The sequence below is a fragment of the Lipotes vexillifer genome, unplaced genomic scaffold (genome assembly GCF_000442215.2).
Source record: "Lipotes vexillifer unplaced genomic scaffold, Lipotes_vexillifer_v1.1 scaffold205, whole genome shotgun sequence".
In the NCBI taxonomy this organism is placed as follows: Eukaryota; Metazoa; Chordata; class Mammalia; order Artiodactyla; family Lipotidae; genus Lipotes; species Lipotes vexillifer.
The window spans coordinates 904,626-927,301 of record NW_006781396.1 but is presented as its reverse complement, the minus strand read 5'-3'; the positions used below and the strand labels follow the sequence as shown (position 1 = coordinate 927,301).

The following is a 22,676-nucleotide window of genomic DNA, read 5'->3' as shown; positions in this document are numbered from 1 at the left end:
AAGTACATTTTTCAACCCCAATACACTAAGAAAACTATGTCTTTTATTGTTTGGGTTCAGGTCAAGTTAGACTATTTAGCTGTCTCCTAACATCACCGAGGTGGATACTGATTCTTCTCTGGGACCTATACCTATAATCTCTTAAGTAAAGCTTTCTCCTAGCCTCCTTCATTCAACGTAGGTCCAATGCCAAAGTTGGAGCTAAATCTTGCCCTTAAAGATAAAGTGGGAAATAATTAATTTTTTCTCCTATATGCTATGACCTAAGCTTCAGCACCACAATTCTTACATCCCTTCCAATCCTAGAAATCACCTCATTTTATTGCACATACTCTAGCAAATTCCAGCAACAAGGAGATTGTCTTTTATGTTTTCTTCCATCTGTCAACATCTGATTCATTTTTAAATTAACATTTTCCAAACCCACAAGTGCATTCATACATAGCATTGCTTTCGTCTGTAACAAAGACAAGCACAACTAAAACATTCATATCTGGAGAAAACATTATTCATCATTGACAACAGAAAGAAAAGAGCATTTGAAAGTTCTCAATGTGAAAGACAAATAACATAACCAGTTCAAAAGCTGGGCTAGGCAAGGGGTATAAGGCTGGAAGATAAGTTTACAACATCTGATCTGATATGGAGAATATATAAATGATCAAATAGGAAAGCCGTGATCACTTGAGAAGATCCTTTGAATGCTGGACTGAGAATTTTGACCACATATACAACAAACAGGGAGCCACTGAAGTCCTTAAAAGGAAAATAACATGATGCAAACATTTTTAAAAGAATTCCAATCTATCTAATAGCAGTGAATAGAATAAACTACAAAGAACCATAGGCAAAGAGAGCTAACAGGGAAGTAATGAGTACAGTCAGAGGCAGCTAATAACCGAAAGTATTGTGATGAGCACCTAGATCAGGATGATTAAGTATAGAAACCAAAAATAAAATAAAATAAAAATTTCCAAAGAGAAACAAAACTATCAGATATCAGTGTTTGACATACATCAATATCTAACTGCATTGGAATTCCCTGGTGGTCCAGTGGTTAGGACTCTGCACTCTCACTGATGAGCGCCCGGGTTCAATCCCTGGTTGGGGAACTGAGATCCTGCAAGTCGTGTGGTGTGGCAAAAAAAAAAAAAATCTAACTGCATAGGAGATGTGGAAGACAAAAAGGGAAAAGGAATTAAAGTAATGACAACACTAAGGAATATGGTAGAAAGTGAAATGGAATAGGAATCCAATGACCCAAGATCTAGTCTCAACTCTACTACTAAACAGTTACGCACAAAGGAAGTTCATCTCTCCTCCTCAGAGAAAAGTATACCCATTGATGAGAGAACTGCTACAGGAGCTTTAGGGTTTCTTTTATTTCTTTAATGTTCTCATACCTCTGGTAAAAAAAGGTATGGAAAAATTTAATCTATTTCAATTCGGGGGGAGGGACTAAGACCATATCATATATTCAAGATTTATTAGATTTGAGCATCTATATCTGTATGCTATGGCTCCAGAGAATTTTAAACTTTGGAGGTTCTGAGTTATACTAACACTCCACTTACATCTGATGTTGTAATTCAAATGTTACTGTCTACATCTCATTTCACCACTGGTTTTAATCTCATTCCCCAAAGTACACAACAATATATATCTAGTCACCTTCTCTAGGGTAATTTCCAATAGATGCCAAGTAAACAGAGGAAAAAAATTATCCCACTGAGAACAGGCTCTATTATAATTTAATTCTCAGCTTTGTACTGAAGAAATAGTGTAACTAGCTGAATGTGTTAAGTTTTGATGAGAGACCGTTTAAACAGATTTAAGGAGATCAGCTTTCCAACTGAGTCTGGAAAACTGAATAGGCCAACTGGCAGCAGTTATGCAGTAATGAAGATTAACATGCACATATATGACATGGATTAAATTAAATCAAAACCAGTGCATTTTTCTCTTTCCTAACAGTCCCCATCCTTCTCCCAAAAAAAGGCATGCCTCTAAAAAATAGCTTTGATTGCAATTGAAAAAAGATGAAGAGGTATTTCTAATCAAGAAATGTCAAGAGAAGCAAGTAAAAGATAATCTTGTTGCCAAAGAAAAGCATTATCTATCCACAAAGAAACAGAACAAGTTGTTTTTTAAAAAAAAAAAACAAAAAACCTGTAACAGTATATCACTGCTGTGTTTCTGTATCTATTATTTTTAAACTATCATGCTTAATGTATTGTTTTTGGTAACTTTCAAAGGGTCACAGAACCAGAAAATCACTTAATTCAACATCCTTATTTTACAGGTAAAGCAACTAAGATCTAGATAAGTTATGTAGTTTACTCATAGCTAATTAGTACAAAAACCTACAATAGATCCCAAAATTCTTGATTCCCAAATAAATAACGTAAGGGGGGGAAAGCTCTTCAAAACTGTTCCCAGAAAAATAAATATAATAGCCACACTTCAAAAGGAGATCAAGTGTCCAATTACAGAAAGATACACAATGTTATAATGACAGAATACAATGTAATATAAATATTAAAAATGATAACCATTAAAAGGAATAAAATATTATTTCACAAAATAACAGAAAGTTGGGCTAAAGATATAAAAAGACAGTTGAAAAACAGAAGTAAACATGGCTCTATAATCTATGAAAAGATACTTAATATCACACATAATAAGACAATGCAAATTAAAACTATATTGACAAACTGTTTTTCACTCATTAAGCTGGCAAAATCCAAAAGTTTTAAAACATACTAGTTGGCAATGCTGTAGAAATGGCACTGCTGAGGAATGTGTAAATTGGTACAATCTACAGAGGGCAATTTTGTAATATCCATCAAAATCACCTATATAAACTGCATATATTGACCTAGCAATTCCACTTCTGATATAATACGCTATTGATATACTTGCACACCTTTGAAACTACACACACAAACATTCATTGCAACATGGTTTGTAACAAACAGCAAAAGACTAAAAACCACCCCAGTGATCACCAAGAGAGAACTGGTTACACTATGATAAATATCAATATATACAAGGCAATATCACATAGCAATAAAAAGAAAATGAAAAAACTATGTATAGATTTGGAAAGATTTTCAAAACATACTGTTATCTTAACAAAGCAAGGTGTGGGACAACATATATAGTATGATACCTTTCGTGTAAAAAGAGGGGAAACAAGAATGTGTATTTGTATGTTCTTATTAATTCTGGAAGGACACACAAAACAGTAATAGCAATAGTGCCGGTGGGGGTGGGAGATGGGTGAGATATGAGACAGGGAGATTTTTTTTTTAACATCTTTATTGGACTATAATTGCTTTACAATGGTGTGTTAGTTTCTGCTTTATAACAAAGTGAATCAGCTATATATATACATACATCGCCATATCTCCTCCCTCTTGAGTCTCCCTCCCACCCTCCCTATCCTGCCCCTCTAGGTGGTCTCAAAGCACCGAGCTGATCTCCCTGTGCTATGCGGCTGCTTCCCACTAGCTATCTATTTTACATTTGGCAGTATATACAAGTCCATGCCACTCTCCCAATTCGTCTCAGCTTACCCTTCCCTCTCCCCATGTCCTCAAGTCCATTCTCTACATCTGCGTCTTTATTCCTGTTCTGCCCCTAGGTTCTTCATAACCACTTTTTTTTTAAAGATTCCATATATATGTGTTAGCATACAGTATTTGTTTTTCTCTTTCTGACTTACTTCACTCTGTATGACAGTCTCTAGATTCATCCACATCTCTACAAATGACCCAATTTCGTTCCTTTTTATGGCTGAGTAATATTCCATTGTATATATGTATCAAATCTTCTTTACCCATTCGTCTGTCGATGGGCATCTAGGGTGCTTCCATGACCTGGCTATTGTAAATAGTGCTGCAATGAACGTTGGGGTGCATGTGTCTTTTTGAGTTATGGTTTTCTCTGGGTATATGCCCAGTAGTGGGACTGCTGGGTCATACAGTAGTTCCATTTTTAGTTTTTTAAGGAACCTCCATACTGTTCTCCATAGTGGCTGTATCAATTTACATTCCCACCAACAGTGCAAGAGGGTTCCTTTTACTCCACACCCTGTCCAGCATTTGTTGTTTGTATATTTTCTGATGATGCCCATTCTAACTGGTGTGAGGTGATACCTCATTGTAGTTTTGATTTGCATTTCTCTAATAATTAGTGATGTTGAGCAGCTTTTCATGTGATTCTGGGCCATCTGTATGTCTTCTTTGGAGAAAGGTCTATTTAGGTCTTCTCCCCATTTTTGGATTGGGTTGTCTGTGTTTTTAAAATTGAGCTGCATGAGCTGTTTATATATTTTGAAGATTAATCCTTTGTCCATTGATTCGTTTGCAAATATTTTCTCCTATTCTGAGGGTTGCCTTTTCGTCTTGTTTGTAGTTTCCTTTGCTTTGCAAAGGTTTTTAACTTTCATTAGGTCCCATTTGTTTATTTTTGGTTTTATTTCTATTACTCTAGGAGGTGGATCAAAAAAGATCTTTCTGTGATTAAGTCAGTGTTCTGCCTATGTTTTCCTCTAAGAGTTTTATAGTGTCCAGTCTTACATTTAGGTCTCTAATCCACTTTGAGTTTATTTTTGTGTATGGTGTTAGGAAGTGTTCTAATTTCATTCTTTTACATGTAGCTGTCCAGTTCTCCCAGCACCACTTACTGAAAAGGCTGTCTTTTCTTCATTGTATATTCTTGCCTCCTTTATCAAAGATAAGGTGACCATATGTGTGGGGGCTTATCTCTGGGCTCTCTATCCTGTTCCATTGATCTGTATTTCTGTTTCTGTGCCAGTACCATACTTTCTTGATTACTGTAGCTTTGTAGTATAGTCTGAAGTCAGGGAGCCTGAATCCTCCAGCTCCATTGTTCTTTCTCAAGATTGCCCTGGCTATTCGGGGTCTTTTGTGTTTCCATACAAATTGTGAAATTTTTTGTTCTAGTTCTGTGAAAAATGCCATTGATAGTTTGATAGGGATTGCACTGAATCTGTAGATTGCTTTGGGTAGTATAGTCATTTTCGCAATGCTTATTCTTCCAATCCAAGAATATGGTATATCTCTCCATCTGTTTGTATCATCTTTAATTTCTTTCATCAGTGTCTTATAGCTTTCTGCATATAGGTGTTTTGTCTCCTTAGGTAGGTTTATTCTTAGGTATTTCATTCTTTTTGCTGCAATGATAATGGGAGTGTTTCCTTAATTTCCATTTCAGATTTTTCATCATTAGTGTATAGGAATGCAAGAGATTTCTGTGCACTAATTTTATATCCTGCTACTTTACCAAATTCATTGATTAGCTCTAGTAGTTTTCTGGTAGTGTCTTTAGGATTCTCTATGTATAGTATCATGTCATATGTAAACAGTGACCGTTTTACTTCTTTTCTGATTTGTATTCCTTTTATTTCTTTTTCTTCTCTGATTGCTGTGGCTAAAACTTCCCAAACTAAGTTGAATAATAGTGGTGAGAGTGGGCAACCTTGTCTTGCTCCTGATCTTAGTGGAAATGGTTTCAGTTTTTCACAATTGAGGATGATGTTGGCTGTGGGTTTGTCATATATGGAATTCATTATATTGAGGTAAGTTCCCCCTATGCCTACTTTCTGGAGGGTTTTTATCATAAACGGGTGTTGAATATCGTCAAAAGCTTTTTCAAGATAGGGAGATTTTTATGAAATACTATTTCAGTTTTAAAACTATGCTTATGTATTTTTCCAGACAAACAGACAGTATTTCATGCAAGCATCTTGAGTGAAGTTTAAAGACAAAATACAAGGTAATATGTGCATGCCAATTAAAATAATGTAAAATATGTGTACCTTTTTAATTTATAAAAAAATTTAGATAATGCAAATAAAATTTAAAGATTACTCCAGGGGTAGAGTTTTACTCAAACTTTTTCATTTAAAGAAAAATAAAGGCAGACCCAGGTTGATGTTTCATCCTCCTCAGCCAAGAACTGTAATTTGCCAGCCCTATTAGTGGGCTCAGGCCCAATAATGTCTTGGAAATCAACCCATATCATGGTAAATTTCCCTAGTAAGATAAGGCTTACTTAAATCAAATTCATATCCTGATACTCTGATTACTGGCACATCCTGATTCAACTTACCAAACTATTAGAATTCCAGACCTTATCCTGAGCCTGACTTATCTGCTTGCACTTTCTATGTTATTATGCCTCTGGTATTTATGACCTCTGGCAACTGCACATTCATAGAACAACTGCTTGGCTCTTCCACTCCTGACACTGGCCTACATAAACCTCTTTTGTACTATTTCTGACTGTTACCCAGCACTATTGTTAAAAGCAACATCTGTTAATACTGAGGCCAAAATAAATTTCTGAGATCTACCTAAATTTGGCTATCAACAAAGCTCAGACCTCAGTTAACTAAAACTTCAAGGTTTCAAAGTGTTTAGTCTACATGAACTAAGATTCTGAGAAAACAAGGACTGAGTGTCCTTTATATCTGTATTTCTAGACTCTGATACAGCACCTGTCACAGTTAGTATACATAGCCGATTGGTCAGTGCACTCGATGAACCTGGAAATATTTTTGCTCTCTGAGAACCACATTATAAAATCAGCACTACCTGGAGTGCTCACAAGAATTCACTCTAGTCATCCCAGTGGCAGCTGGATACTAACCAGAGATTTGGATTCAGTAGGCCATCAGAGCCTCAGCTATTAAGTATCTTAATTATACGCTTAACTCTCTTTTATCCTATTTCCATGCTCACTAAGTAATTTGTACTTCCTATTTACATTGCCTTCAAAGAGAGAACATGTTGATCAGAAGATGGGAATTTCTAGTTCTTATGGTAAATTAATAAACTGGCAATCTGCAGTCTGGTTTATAATTTTAATCTCCCATGATATTACACAGTCTAAAGAAGCTTCTCTGAATCCAACCAATTCCAAGGCACTAATACGATCCAGTTTAAGGACTTCCAAGGTTCAAAGCCAAGGTCTTGGACTATGGTGACATCTTGTCCCTCTGCCTTGCCATTTCATTCAAACTTACACGCCAGTGAGAATTTCTCAAAAGCTTTGTATGGCCAGAGTCATTGAACCTAGGGATCCACACTCACTTTTCCCTCTGCCCAGGGTGTAATCAAGTTACGGGAAGAGAATAAATGAAGAGTCTAAATAAAGGAAAATCATGGGAATATTGTTTTGCTGGACATGATACATATTTTTGTGTGGAATAAGCAAGACTACTTGCATTTTTGTTACAAATAATACAGGAATACACTTTTATTGTTGAAAATGTTGTTGTAGAGAAATACATAAGAAACTATGTATTCTTTTTCATACATCTGAAATTCCACCACTCTCCCTAAAAGAAAGAAGAGGGAAAATAAGAATGCATATTTGTATATCCCATCAAAGGATATACAGACATACTTCTTTAACTATTACAGAGTATTTCATTCTATGACTGTTCCACTATGACTGTTTAACTGTTTGCCAATTAATACAGTAAGTTGTTTCCATACTTTGCCATTACAAATATAGCTCAGGGACGTTTTTCCCTATGCATTTATTTTTATTCATTTTTATTCAAGTATATCTGTGGGACAGATATCTAAAAATGAAACTGTTAGGTTAAAAGAGTGTGATCGTTTTTCAGTTTTTAAAAAATTTTATTGAAGTATAGTTGATTTACCATGTGTTAATTACTTCTGTACAGCAAAGTGACTCAGATATATATATATATATTCTTTTTCATATTCTTTCCCACTATGATTTGTCACAGGATATTGAATATAGTTCCGTGTTATACAGTAGGACCTTGTTGTTTATCCATCCTATATATAATAGTTTGCCTCTAATCCCAAACTCCCATTCCTTCCCTCCCCTACCCTCATTTTTGACTTTGATAGATACTGCCAAATTACCCTTCAATACTGACATTCCAATTTACACAGCACCAGCAGTGTATGAGGGTATTCCTTTCCCTATAACTTGCTGTTCTCAATCTTTTCCATTTATATGAGAGATAAAAAATCTAAGTAAATGAGTTTGATAATATTTGATTAGTAAATGAGTTTGATAATATTTGTTTACTTTTCAAGAGTTCACCTTTGGTGTTCTGAGGACCATTAGACTATTAAGCTGTATTTATTTTCTTTTGTTCCAGTAATATTCCCAGTCCTCAGGCTTCATCTTTCCTTATTTGCAAAAAAAAAAAAAGGCAGGGGGGGCGCAGCATTTGTTTCTCTTAGATTATTTTAGATATAAAATAGTATGTTTACGCTAGATGTAATATTAACACTATTTCATTCAATGTTATTTTTGAGTAGAATGGTATTTTTATTAAACAACAAAAAGGCTATAACTTCCTTAATCTGAACCATTTCAATACTCTTCTTATTCAATCTGACTGAGCTCCACCAGATCTGACTGGGAAGATTTTTTCCATCTAATGTTTTGCTTTCTAATGGCTAGTTATACTTTCAAAATACTTGAATTGATTATCCATTCATCACATTACTGAAAAGAATGATTTAACCTAAACAGTAACAAAGTTTTCAAAAATACCCCTCAAGTGTTTCATCTTCACACAAGCTAAAATTTACACTTCACACATACTAAAAATTACAGTGTGCCCAATTCAACTGCAGTACAAGGACATAGCTACTTCAGTGTTTCACAACAAAGACGGAGGCACTTTTTCATATGTACTTTCTTGTAATTTATTTTACGAAAGCTACAACCTAGAACAACTTACTAAATACACACTAGGCAGTAGTGCAAACATCAACAAGTGTATTTATTTCACTGATATTTGTAATACTTCTCTGCAAAGGGTGTGTGTTATCCCCAAAGTACATGCAATCTATGAAAGCAATAGTTGCAATGAACATAGGAGAATAAATAACAAGGAAAAAATGAGCATCTCCTATTGATATATTTAAGATTTATGGACTTCTGAGAGCAGAATTAAGTAGCTTCAGATTAGCCAGTCAAGTTGTTCCTTGGGGAAACTATAAGGATTATTGTAGTTAATATTTTCATAATTCATTTCATATTCATAGTTTATATACCCAAAGAGCTCAACAAGCTGGGCTTATATGTCTTCATGAAAGCACAAACATAAGGACTGTAACTAATACAATACACAAAGCCTAATACAATACTTTGGGCATTAGACAGATTTAAATAGAAATACAATATTTTGAATAATGCCTAATAATTATAAAAATATTGACTATATAATAGGCTATTGGACTGGAAGCGAGGATAGTCAAGTTTCTGGCTTGGTTTTATTATTGTTTCTAAATGTCTTAACATGACGAAACTATTTCTGTATTACTCCTCTGACCAGCTCCTCTTTATTTGTTAATTTTTAAAATTTATTTATTTATTTTTGGCTGCATTGGGTCTTCGTTGCTGTGCATGGGCTTTCTCTAGTTGCAGTGAGTGGGGGCCACTCTTTCGTTGCGGTGCGCAAGCTTCTCACTGTGGTGGCTTCTTTGTTGTGGAGCACAGGCTCTAGGCACGCAAGGTCCAGTAGTTGTGGCACACGGGCTCAGTAGTTGCGGCACATGGGCTTAGTTGCTCCACGGCATGTGGGATCTTCCCAGACCAGGGCTCGAACTCGTGCCCCCTGCATTGGCAGGCAGATTCCCAACCATAGAGCCACCAGGGAAGCCCGAGACCCTCGTTAGATGCAAATGAAATCCCACGTCGTCCATAAAAGCTATGTAAAATAATTACCACTCTTGATTTCTTCCTCTGATTTCCTGTAGAATTAACATTCTGTACCATTATTATGGTACCTTGTTTATTAAATCATTTTCATGTATACCTGCCAACTTACCAAAGAGACTGCAAATCTAAAGATATGAAGTATCTTTTAGGCTTCTTAGTATCCTAAGTGCCAGTTATTAAATCTGAAGTTATTACTAACAGTAATAACAGATATTAATGTTCAATTACACTAGAGTTCATACAGAAAACTTAGGGCCTCTTTCTACCTCTACTACCATTCTGCTATGTGACCAGTAAAAACCTTACCTTCTCTAATAATGCAGGGAGATGCATGGCACAGGTGGTTATTCCTAAATCCTTTCTGGCTTTAAGAGTTCATTTCAGAAAAACAAAATGTAAAGGTGTTTTGTACTTTTTGGAAGAAAGTCATCCTGAATGGTTATTAATGACATAACATCCTACATTAGCCTCACTGGCTTAAGAAAATTTCATATAATCCAAAATGTCCAAGTGTCATTATTTCATTTAAGTCATTAGCTATTTATTGAGCAAGGTACTGTGAGGGTACTGCAAGAGGCACAAAGATGAACAAGACATAATGTGCCCAAGAACACCTTATAATTTGGTAGTGGACATAAAACAACTATTCAAATAACCATAATACAAAGCAGGAAAAAAGGTAAGAGCTATAAGAACACAGTAACATAGAGTCAAAGAAAGGAAAAATTACATTAGGTGGGTAAGTGGAAAGGGCATAAGAAAGGATCCAAGGAAGATTTACTTAGGGTAGGAAAAAGCTAAGCATTCTTTACAAAAGACTTTGAATGCATTATCTTAGAAGCCTTTGTTATTTTACCTGAGGAATGGGATAAGGTACCAGAAATATAATCTTTACTGCACAACTATGACACTTCTAAAAATGCAATAATATATTAGATTTCAATTATGCCAAATAATTTTTAAAACATCTCTATACATTTCTTTTAGATGAAATGAATCAGACTGAAAGTTCTGCAATGAAGACACCAGGAAGACTGCCAAAATACAGTAAAGATTAATGTTCACATCTAGAAAAGATGCATTTTCATACCTCAAAGTGACATTACTGACGGCATAAATAAGGAAAGCTCACACTTCAGCTCACTCTGTTCTGAGAAGTGAGTATTTTTCAACAGCAGAGAAAGAGCCTATTTTAATGATCTGGGGAATCTAAAGTTAATTTAAGTCACAGAAGTCTCTAACAGGGGGGAAAAAAAAAACAGTAACTGTAGGCACAAGAATCATCTCACAGAAATGTTAGGTTTGACACAGAACTTCTGTACATATTCTTGCTAAATGAAGATGCTATGGAAAAGCAGGTCAATATCCCATAGTACTCAACTTCCTGAAACTGTGAAACATTCCTTCATCCAGCTAAGAACCTCCGAAGTTCACTTTTTCAAAATACATACACACCCGGAGGCACACACATATCATAGAGGCTTTTTTTTTTTAACATCTTCACTGGAGTATATTTACTTTACAATGTTGTGTTTCTGCTGTATAACAAAGTGAATCAGTTATATGTATACATATATCACCATATCCCCTCCCTCCCACCCTCCCTATCCCACCTCTCTATGTGGTCACAAAGCACCGAGCTGATCTCCCTGTGCTCTGCAGCTGCTTCCCACTAGCTATTTTACATTTGGTAGTGTATATAGTGTATATATGCTCCTTTACTTCATCCCAGCTTACCCTTCCACTTCCCCGTGTCCTCAAGGCCATTCTCTACATCTGCGTCTTTATTCCTGTCCTGTCCCTAGGTTCATCAGAACCACTTTTTTTTTTTAGGTTCCATTTATATGTGTTAGCATACAGTATTTGTTTTTCTACTTCTGCCTTACTTCACTCTGTATGTTAGACTCTAGGTCCATCCATTTCACTACAAATAACTCAATTTCATTTCTTTTTATGGCCGAGTTATATTCCATTGTATATATGTGCCACATCTTCTTTATCCATTCATCTGTTGATAGACATTTAGGTTGCTTCCATGTCCTGGCTATTGTAAGGAGAGCTGCAATGAACATCGTGGTACATGTCTCTTTTTGAATTGTGGTTTTCTCAGGGTATTTGCCCAGTAGTGGGACTGCTGGGTCATACGGTAGTTCTATTTTTAGTTTTTTAAGGAATCTCCATACTGTTCTCCATAGTGGCTGTATCAATTTACATTCCCACCAACAGTGCAAGATGGTACCCTTTTCTCCACATCCTCTCCAGCATTTATTGTTTGCAGATTTTTTGATGATGGCCATTCTGTGGCCATGAGTTTGGGAGTGTTCCACCCTCTGCTATATTTGAAGGATAGGTGTGAGGTGATACCTCATTGTGGTTTTGATTTGCATTTCTCTAATGATTAGTGATGTTAGCATCCTTTCATATATTTGTTGGCAATCTGTATATCTTCTTTGGAAAAATGTCTATTTAGGTCTTCCTCCCATATTTGGATCGGGTTGTTTGTTTTTTTGATATTGAGCAACATGAGCTGCTTGTATATTTTGGAGATTAATCCTTTGTCAGTTGCTTTGTTTGAAAATATTTTCTCCCATCCTGAGGGTGTCTTTTTGTGTTGTCTATGGTTTCCTTTGCTGTGCAAAAGCTTTTAAGTTTCATTAGGTCCCATTTGTTTTTATTTCCATTTCTCTAGGAGGTGGGTCAAAAAGGATCTTGCTGTGATTTATGTCAAAGAGTGTTCTGCCTATGTTTTCCTCTAAGAGGTTTATAGTGTCTGGCCCTACATTTAGGTCTTTAATCCATTTTGAGTTTATTTTTGTGTATGGTGTTAGGAAGTGTTCTAATTTCATTCTTTTACATGTAGCTGTCCAGTTTTCCCAGCACCACTTATTGAAGAGGCTGTCTTTTCTCCATTGTATATTCTTGCCTTCTTTGTCAAAGATAAGGTGACCATATGTGCATGGGTTTATCTCTGGGCTCTCTATCCTGTTCCATTGATCTATATTTCTGTTTCTGTTCCAGTACCATACTGTCTTGATTACTGTAGCTTTGCAGTATAGTCTGAAGTCAGGGAGCCTGAATCCTCCAGCTCTGTTTTTCTTTCTCAAGATTGTTTTGGCTATTTGGGGTCTTTTGGTTTCCATACAATTGTAAAATTTTTTTGTTCTAGTTCCATGAAAAATGTCATTGGTAGCTTGATAGAGAGATTGCACTGAATCTGTAGATTGCTTTGGGTAGTATAGTCATTTTCACAATGTTGATTCTTCCAATCCAAGAACATAGTGTATCTCTCCATCTGTTTGTATCATCTTTAGTTTCTTTCATCAGTGTCTTATAGTTTTCTGCATACAGGTCTTTTGTCTCCTTACATAGGTTTATTCCTAGGTATTTTATTCTTTTTGTTGCAGTGGTAAATGGGAGTGTTTCCTTAATTTCTCTTTCAGATGTTTCATCATTAGTGTATAGGAATGCAAGAAATATCTATGCATTAATTTTGTACCCTGCTATTTTACCAAATTCATTGATTAGCTCTAGTAGTTTTCTGGTAGCATCTGTAGGATTCTCTATGTATAGTATCATGTCATCTGCAAACAGTGACAGATTTACTTCTTCTTTTCTGATTTGGATTCCTTTTATTTCTTTCTCTTCAATGACTGCTGTGACTAAAACTTCCAAAACTATGTTGAATAATAGTGGTGGGAGTGGGCAACCTTGTCTTGTTCCTTATCTTAGTCGAAATGGTTTCAGTTTTTCACCATAGAGAACAATACTGGCTATGGGTTGGTCATATATGGCCTTTACTGTGTTGAGGTAAGTTTCCTCTATGCCTACTCTCTGGAGGGTTTTTATCATTAATAGGTATCTGAAAGCTTTTTCTGCATCTATTGAGTTGATCATATGGTTTTTATCCTTCAGTTTGTTAATATGGTGTATCACATTGATTGATTTGTGTATATTGAAGAATCCTTGCATTCCTGGGATAAACCCCACTTGATCATGGTGTATGATACCTTTAATGTGCTGTTGGATTCTGTTTGCTAGTACTTTTTTGTTTGTTTGTTTTTGGGTTTTTTTGCAGTACACAGGCCTCTCTGGCCTCTCCCGTTGTGGAGCACAGGCTCCGGATGTGCAGGCTCAATGGCCATGGCTCACGGGCCCAGCCGCTCCGCGGCATGTGGGATCTTCCCGGACCAGGGCATGAACCCGTGTTCCCTGCATCAGCAAGCGGACTCTCAACCACTGTGCCACCAGGGAAGCCCTGTTTGCTAGTATTTTGTTGAGGATTTTTGCATCTACATTCATCAGTAATATTGGCCTGTAGTTTTCTTTCTTTGTGACATCTTTGGTTTTGGTATCAGGGTGATGGTGACCTCATAGAATGAGTTTGGGAGTGTTCTGCCTTCTGCTATATTTTGGAAGAGTTCGAGAAGGACAGGTGTTAGCTCTTCTCTAAATGTTTGATTGAATTCACCTGTGAAGCCATCTCATAGAGCCTTTTTATTGCAATAATAAAGCCTGAAACCCATGTCTGATGAGGGAAGAATGGAAGAGTAGCAGTTTCCCTTCCTTGAACAACTGCACAGAAGAACAAATCAACCTAAGAAAGTCTATTTAAAACAAAAGGAAATAAACCATCCAGGAAACTACACAAGTAATGATAACCAATATAAATTTTCTAAGACCACTAGGATGTGCTAATGTGTTGAGATGAGTAAGCTTCTTTCAATATTTAAAATTTCCATAAAACTATATCTCCAACTTTTGATTCAACTTTTGGAAATTAGGTAGCCATGGAGTTTTAATGGTTAATAAATACTTTTAATGTACTTAAGAACCATTAGAAAACTACAGGGTGAAAAAAAAAATCAGCTATCAATAAGGACAGTTTAAGCACTGCTCCAAAAGAAAATAGTGCCAAGAAAGTACTAACTGCACAAAGCAAAGGTCAAGGTGTGTAGAAGTGAAGAGGAAGAAGAGTAGTCTAGAAGAAGCACGGTGGAAAACCATTTTTTACTCTCCACCTCGCCTAAACATCTTTGGTTTATCCAAAACTAAGAAACATTTCAATTTCAAGCCCTATCTATGCCTCAAAAATCTTATGGTCACTTTGCCATATTTTTGTCAACACCAGCAGTCACAAAATCTTAGTATATAACATAAAATTTCATTTAAAATATTTCTGTTTAAACAATTCTTATTATAGGATAATCCAGTAATATGCTAACCAATATTTGATTATTCATTTGGAATTTTCTAAATGTTAACTCTCACAGAACACAAAACTTAATCTTTATCATCAAATCAAAGTATAAAGTGTTAGGTTAAGGTTTGCTATGATGTATATGATTTCAAGACAACAAACAGATGTAGCTGAAGACATTACAGACACCTCATTCCTATCTCCCAATATTTTCTCCAAAAGAAATGCAGAACACGAAGGGGAAAATAACTACATGAAAACCATGCATAAGGGCAGAAGGTATATGGGAAAACTCTACCTTCTTCTCAGTTTTGCTGTAAACATAAAATAACTCTTAAAAAAAGTAAACTCTTTTACAAAATTCATGTGGGATCTCAAGGGACCACAAATAGCCTAAACAATCTCAAAAAAAAGATGAACAAGGTAGAGGACTCTCACTTCCTGATTTCAAAACTTACTACAAAGCTACAGCAATCATAGCAGTGTGGTATGACATAAGGACAAACATATACCAATGACATAAAATATAGAGAGCTTAGAAGTAAATCTTCACATATATGGTCAACTGATTTTCAGCAAGGGTGTCAAGACCGTCAACAAAGAGAAGACCTCTTTTCAACAAATGGTGTGGAGAAAACTGCATGTCCAGATGCAAAAGAATTAAGCTGGACCCTTAGCTTACACCCTATGCAAAAATTAACTCAAAATTGACCACAGACATAAGCCTAAGATCTAAAACTATAAAACTCTTAGAAGAAAACACAGGGGAAAATCTTTATAACACTGAATTTGGCAATGGCTTCTTGGACTGAACACCAAAAACACAGGTAACAAAAGAAAGAATAAACTGATTTCATCAAAATAAAAACTTCTGTGCATCTGAACAACAAAAAAACAAATAATCCAATTTAAAAATGGGTAAAGGACTTGAATAGACATTTCTTCAAAGAAGACACACAAATGGCCAATAAGTACATGAAAAGATACTCAACATCATTAATCATTAGGGAAATGCAAATCAAAACCACAGTGATATACCACTTCACACCCATTAGAATGGCTACTGTCAAAACTAAAAATGCACTTCTCAAACCTTCAAGGTTTTCAAGCTAGAACTCAAATATGTAATGTACTGGCATGATAACAATACATCATGGGAATAATATCTTCATCATATGTAGTCCTAAAGTTCTTAATTGTTAATTTCCAGAAGAGCTTAAAATAATTAAACAAAAAATTCAAGGCCACACAAAAAAAAAATTTTCAACGCCCTGGAACACAATATATTAAGACTTGAATAACACAACCACACATTATTACCTTACAGAACTTCAATCTTTGTGGATTGAAGGATTGTGCAGGATAAGAAAAAAATGCATCAGAAGGAATATTTTAAAAACCAGAAAGGATATATTTTTATCACCATGATCAACAACTTGATGTAATGGACACATATAATAGAACACTGAACAGCTGTATATTACACATTCCTTTCAAATACACACAAAAATTATAGAAATTAACCACATGAAGTGAAATGACATCAGAGTTTCGCATTTAAAAGTCAAGTGACAGCGGGAGTGGGAAGTTACAGATGAAGGATTGGCCAAATGTTGATAAATAATGAAGCTGGGTAACGGGTACATGGGGGTTTTGTATTGTATGTTAAGACATTTTTCATAATTTCATATATGTTTCAAATTTTTCACAACAAAAAGTATTTAAAAAGTGATTATAGAGGTTCTGGCTCCAGTTAAGATGAAATGAGCACACTCCTTCCTGTCTGTCCCACTGAATGCAACTGAAAGCCCTGGATGGAATATCTATCTGAGGACTCTGAAAAGTAAATGTCAGCACGCAGAATGCAAAAGGAAATAGATCTCAAGGTAGCACTGAAATGGAAGTGAGCTTCCAAATTTCTTCCTCTGGTCTCTCCATGCCAGAATTCAAACTTAGCCTGACACTAAACATGTGCACTGGATGCAGACATAAACATCTCCAAGAAGAGCCATTTATTTCTGGTTTGATGAGTGGGAAAAGGGACTTACATGAGTAAGAGAGAGTGGGAGAAATTCCCTGGATTTGTGTGTGTGTGTGTGTGTGTGTGTGTGTGTGTGTGTGTGTGTGTGTGTTGTGTGTCTTTTTTTGTTTTCTCCCATCCCAGCAACAAAGCACTCCTACAGAGGAACCAGCAGCTGGGAAGTCATCTAAAATCAGAAGAAGGGAAAAATTCTTTTCTAACCAGGGGAACTGTGCTCCAAGAGCACTGGGGCAGCTCTTCTATTTTTCTATCCTCTGTTCACTAGACCCAGGAGGCTGATGTAATTGAATTATATGACAGGGTAGGGGAAGGAAAATTTCTAGTTTGAATCACGAGAAGCGGGGTCCTTGGGAGCAAGTAAGTGTTGGGGATATCACAAAGAAGGGGAGCTCAATAAAATGAAAGCATAAGGTTCAGTATGATCTCCTGAGCTCACCTACAAGGTACACATGTAGATCTTACCCTAAGCAGCATAGCAAAGGATCTATAAACTAAAATATGGGGTAGACCACCATCAAGTTCAAGACTGGCCACTGTATGGGGCACAAAAGGGTCAAATATGGATAGTACTGAAAAGGCTATGAAAACTGAACTGACATTGGAACTACAACCCATAAAAGGTGGGTTGGAATTTGAAGCCTGAACCTAACTAGGCCAACTGCCTGCTAAAGAAAAAAAACCAACATTCTTTACAGGATTTAAGTAAGATCTGTAGTGTCAAAACATGATATTCTAGGAGAATTATTTGCTCACAGACCCACTCCAAAAAACTATATAAAGTTCTTCAGATGGAAAAAAAAAATACTGGAGGGAAACTTGGAAATTCAGGAATGAAGGAAAAGCAACAGAAATTGGCTTTCATCATTTCTGAAAAGTTTGCTGTAACTCTTACCTTTGTTCCTTTGTGTGTAATATGTCATTTTTCCTGAGTACTTGTTATTTGGTGCATGCTAGACTGGTAGCAATGGGTTCTCTGTTGTCCTGGGATAGCCACAATTTTCAACAGTGACCTTGTGTCACTGGGTCTTGTGCATGGAGCTTTCTCAGTGGCCCTGTTTCTCCTCAGATGTAGACTTCTGAAGATCTCAGCTTCTGGCAGTTTCCTGCCCCTCCCCCAGAGGTTGAGGATTTCTTTTTCTTTTCCTCTTCTCTAGAGTTAATGGATTTTCACCTGTGCTCTGAGGTGACAGGGTTGCCTTACACACTGGTAAAATTTAAAGTTCAACAACACCACATATTGGCAAAGATGTGAAGCAATGGGAACTCTCACACTTGATGTTGGAAGTGTAAATTGATTCGATCACTTTAGAAAAGTTTGACATTATCTTGATAAATTGTAGACATGAATACCTTTAACCCTGCATTTTTACTGTAGAAAAATTCAAACATAGTCTGAGATATGAACAGGAATGTTCATAGCAACACTGCTTGTAATAACCAAAACTAGCAACAACCCAAATGTCTATCAACAGTTAAATGGATAAACATGTCCTAATTCCTAATGTGGATAATGCATAAACAGGGATCCACGTTATAGTCATTAATGAGTAGCTTTATTTTTTTACACATTTCACTTCAAAATAAAATATATTTTTTAAAAAAGGAATTACTAAATTAATTTTGGAAAATTTACATCCTCCCCCAAATGCTTTACAAATAACACACTGTAAGTCTCATAATGTTCAGTGGAGAAGCATATCATAAAAGAATATACATGGTTAGATTTCATCTATATAAAGTTCAAAAACAGACAAAACTAAGTATTTAGTGATACACGTAACCATGATTATAACCAAAATTCTGGAAGATAATTTATCTCCTGAAGATAAACTGTTTTATCAAATTATGCTCAGAGACTGAGATTGTCTTTGCCAATGACTTATTTAACACAGGTTAATTGCGGGAATTATATAATAATGTCACAAGCCAACAGCATACAGGATAATGTTTCTTAATAAGCCAATAAAGAAATATACTCTAAAGCAATGGTAGATTGCTTTGGGTGGTTGATTCAAATGATTACACTATTGTTCCAGGCAAAGGGGAGATGAAAGAAATAAAGCCCAAACTGAGTTAAGGTATACCTTTCTATAAGTTGGTTTTCCGAATACTCAGCTTAGCCAGCCACGAGCTGCCCAAGCAAACTGAAGTCCCTTGTTGCTAGAGCTGGATGCTAGTGGAATGAAGGCACCAGTGCTGGCTGACAAGATGATCTCCTTTACAAGACCGCTGCACTGTTTTCATCACTGCTGGCAAACAGTAACCTTGCCACAGCAGGTCTCTGGAGAGTTATTTTAGATCAGCAAAGAGTAGCCTTGCCCAGACTGAACACTCTCAGTAAGTCCTCACAAGTTCTTGGTATTTAAAGTTTAAATGTTCATTACAATATAGTCACTCCTCCATATGTTCACATCAACAAGCACTTATAGCACAACAACTTTGATAATATCATCTTGACACAGCCTCCCCAATGTAAACAAATTCACCCTTAGATCAAAACAACTTCACTTAAGCCATAAACAAGTAGGTATGAAATCATAACAAACCAACACACAACAAGCTGTGTGATCAAAGAAGGGCACATCAGGGACTTCTGGGGTGATGTAAATGTTCTTTTTGGCCTGATATGGCTCACTTTTAAAAATTATTCTTTAAAGTGTACATATCTGTTTCATGTAGTCTTCTTTATGTGCTATATGCCATATCTATATGTGATATATACAATATAAAATTCTTTTTTAACGATACCCAACCATTCAAAAGCTGATATTAGGTTGAGTTAATCTAACCAAACAAGAGAACAAACCTAAATGGCCTATGTAAACCTACAACCATATCCTCATTTGTAATTTGCTAAGTGTCTAATTCATTCATTGCTAAGTCTGTTTGCTTTGCTCATAAAGCTGTAACATGGGAATGTATAGCAAAAGCAGCAGTTGACTAAACCTAACTTTACAAAAAGCTGAGACTAACCCCAGGAAGAGCACATTTTTTAAAAATAAGGAAAACACAAAATTTTGATCAACAATAATGTATTATATGTACCATAGAACAAAGAATACTTTATGCACTTCCCTATTAAATTAAAAAGCTCTAAATCATACTGTGATATAGAAATATGTGAACATAAAATGAAGGAATCAATATTTAATAAGAATGTCACATTTGCAGAGAACTTTATATTTTAAAATGCTCCAACGAATACTCTCATTTGCACTATACTCAATTTCCAGACATGGAAAACGAGGAACCTGTATTAAAATGTAATAACAATTCCATGTCAGAACTCAACTGTGAGGCCATGACATGTTTCTCAGAGTCTCTTTCAACAGCAAAGAATCTGTAAGAATAATATACATTTCTGCCAAAGGAAGTCTCTTTCTACATAAATAACAATTTCAGCGGAATTTTTTAGTGTTCACAACAACAGACATCTTTATTGATACTCTTTTATAACAATCTGTCTATATATACGTTCTCTCTAGAAACAAACCTCCTAGGCTGACAGCAATATTAGATATTTCACAGGATGTTTCCCTGCCTTTTTTACCTTTACTCCAATTTCTATTTACCCAGGTACTTCTTTTTTGTTGTTTAAGACTTTCGCTTATTTACTTGAAGATGTTTTAAACCTTAGGATTTAATTAAAGCAAAATTAGAACATCACAAATTAAAGTTCTACTAAACATGTAGATAAGTTTGTATTGTTGTATATTGTTTTGTTCTGCTTTGTTTAATAAACTGAGGCCCAGAAAGTTAAGTGTCTTACTCAAGGTAATCTAGTTAACTTGACCTCTTACTGGCCATTAATTTTGAAGTCAGCCAGACCTGTGTTTCTGACTTTGGCAACTTTGTACTTCCACAGAACAGGGATACTTACTGCAAAGAACTATGAGGAGGATTAAATGAGAAAATTCTTGTAAAAAGCTGAGCACAGTAGCAAATTATGAATAAATGTTTGTTTGGAAGGTAATATAAGAGAATGCTGCTAACGGTGATAAATCAAATAAAAACTGTATTGTGTAACATAAATTTCACTAAAATGTTACATAAACATATAACGCCTAAATATTTTCCTTTTAATGCAAACATTTAATTAAAACGCAGAGTAAGGGCTTCCCTGGTGGTGCGGTGGTTGAGAGTCCACCTGCCGATGCAGGGGACGCGGGTTTGTGCCCCGGTCTGGGAAGATCCCACATGCCGCGGAGCGGCTGGGCCCGTGAGCCGTGGCCACTGAGCCTGCACGTCAGGAGCCTGTGCTCCGCAATAGGAGAGGCCACACAGTGAGAGGCCGGCGTACCACAAAAAAACAAACAAACAAAAAAAAAAACGCAGAGTAAGACTCCAATCATAAACTTATCTATAATCTATCCTTGCCATCTAATCAAGGAAATGGACATTTTTGTTTCTTTTTTCTAATCTAAATACCATTTCAAATCCATGGAATCACTTTGCCATTTCTAAGAAACCCTGTATTTTGCCTCAAAACTATCTACTCCAACAAGAAAAAAACAAACAACCCAATTCAAAAATGGGCAAAGGATTTGAATAGACATGTCTCCAAGGAAGATATACAAATGGTCAATAAGTACATGAAAAGATGCTCAACATTATTAGTCATTAGGGAAATGCAAATCAAAACCACAATTAGATACCACTTTACACCCATGAGGATGGCTATTATCAAAAAAACAAAAGCAAACAAACAAACAGAAAATAACAAGTGCTGGAGAAAATGTGAAGAAATTGGACCCTTGTACACGGCTGGTAGGAATGTAAAAGAGTGCAGCCGCTATGGAAAACAGTTAAACATAGAATTACCATGTGACCCAGCAACTCCAACCTTAAGTATATATCCACAAGAATTAAAAGCAGAGATTCAGGGACTTCCTGGTGGTCCAGTGCTTAAGAATCCGCCTTCCAATGCAGATGACCGGGTTTGGTCCCTTGTCAGGGAACTAAGATCCCACATGCTGCAGGGCAACTAAGCCCATGCACCGCAACTACTGAGCCAGCGCACTCCAGAGCCTGCACACCACAACCTGCGTGCAGCAAGTACTGAGCCCATGAGCTCTGAGGCCCATACAAAACTAGAGAGAAGCCTGCGCGCGCCGCAGTGAAGAGTTCGCGTGCTGCAACGAAAAGATCCTGCATGCCGCAACGAAGACCCGACACAGCCAAATAAATAAATAAATGCAGAGATTCAAACAGATACTTGTATACCAGTGTTCATAGCAACATTATTCACAATAGCCAAAGGTGGAAATAGTCCAGAAGTCCAACAACAGAAAAACAGATAAAAAAAATATTCTGTGTACATACAATCGATTATTTGGCCTTAAAAAGAAATGAAATTCTGATACATATTACAACATAGTAGTCAGATTCTATTTTTAGCTTTGGGTCCTTTAAATTCCCCTGTACCCCTTATGGCAGCATGTAGTGCAGCTGCAAACGCCTCCAGATCATCATCCACCCTATCCTGCCTGTATGTAAGTTACCCACAACAAACTTCATAAATGCACTTTATGGAGTTGTCTGCTTTGTTTTTTGGTCTCAAAGTTCCTTCTCAGTTCAGAAAATATTATTCAATATCTCTGCTTTCCAACATGGGTCAACAGTAGGCTATTAGTAGTTAAGTTTGGGGGGAGTCAAGAGCTATATGTGGATTTTTGACTGCTTGGCGGGGAG

General features: G+C 36.2%; 1 protein-coding gene across 1 annotated transcript in view; it reads right to left on the bottom strand.

Moving 5' to 3' along the window:
- Positions 1 to 22,676, bottom strand: part of MICU1 (mitochondrial calcium uptake 1) — a 219,321-nt gene that overhangs the window by 184,472 nt on the left and 12,173 nt on the right. The window lies entirely within an intron of this gene.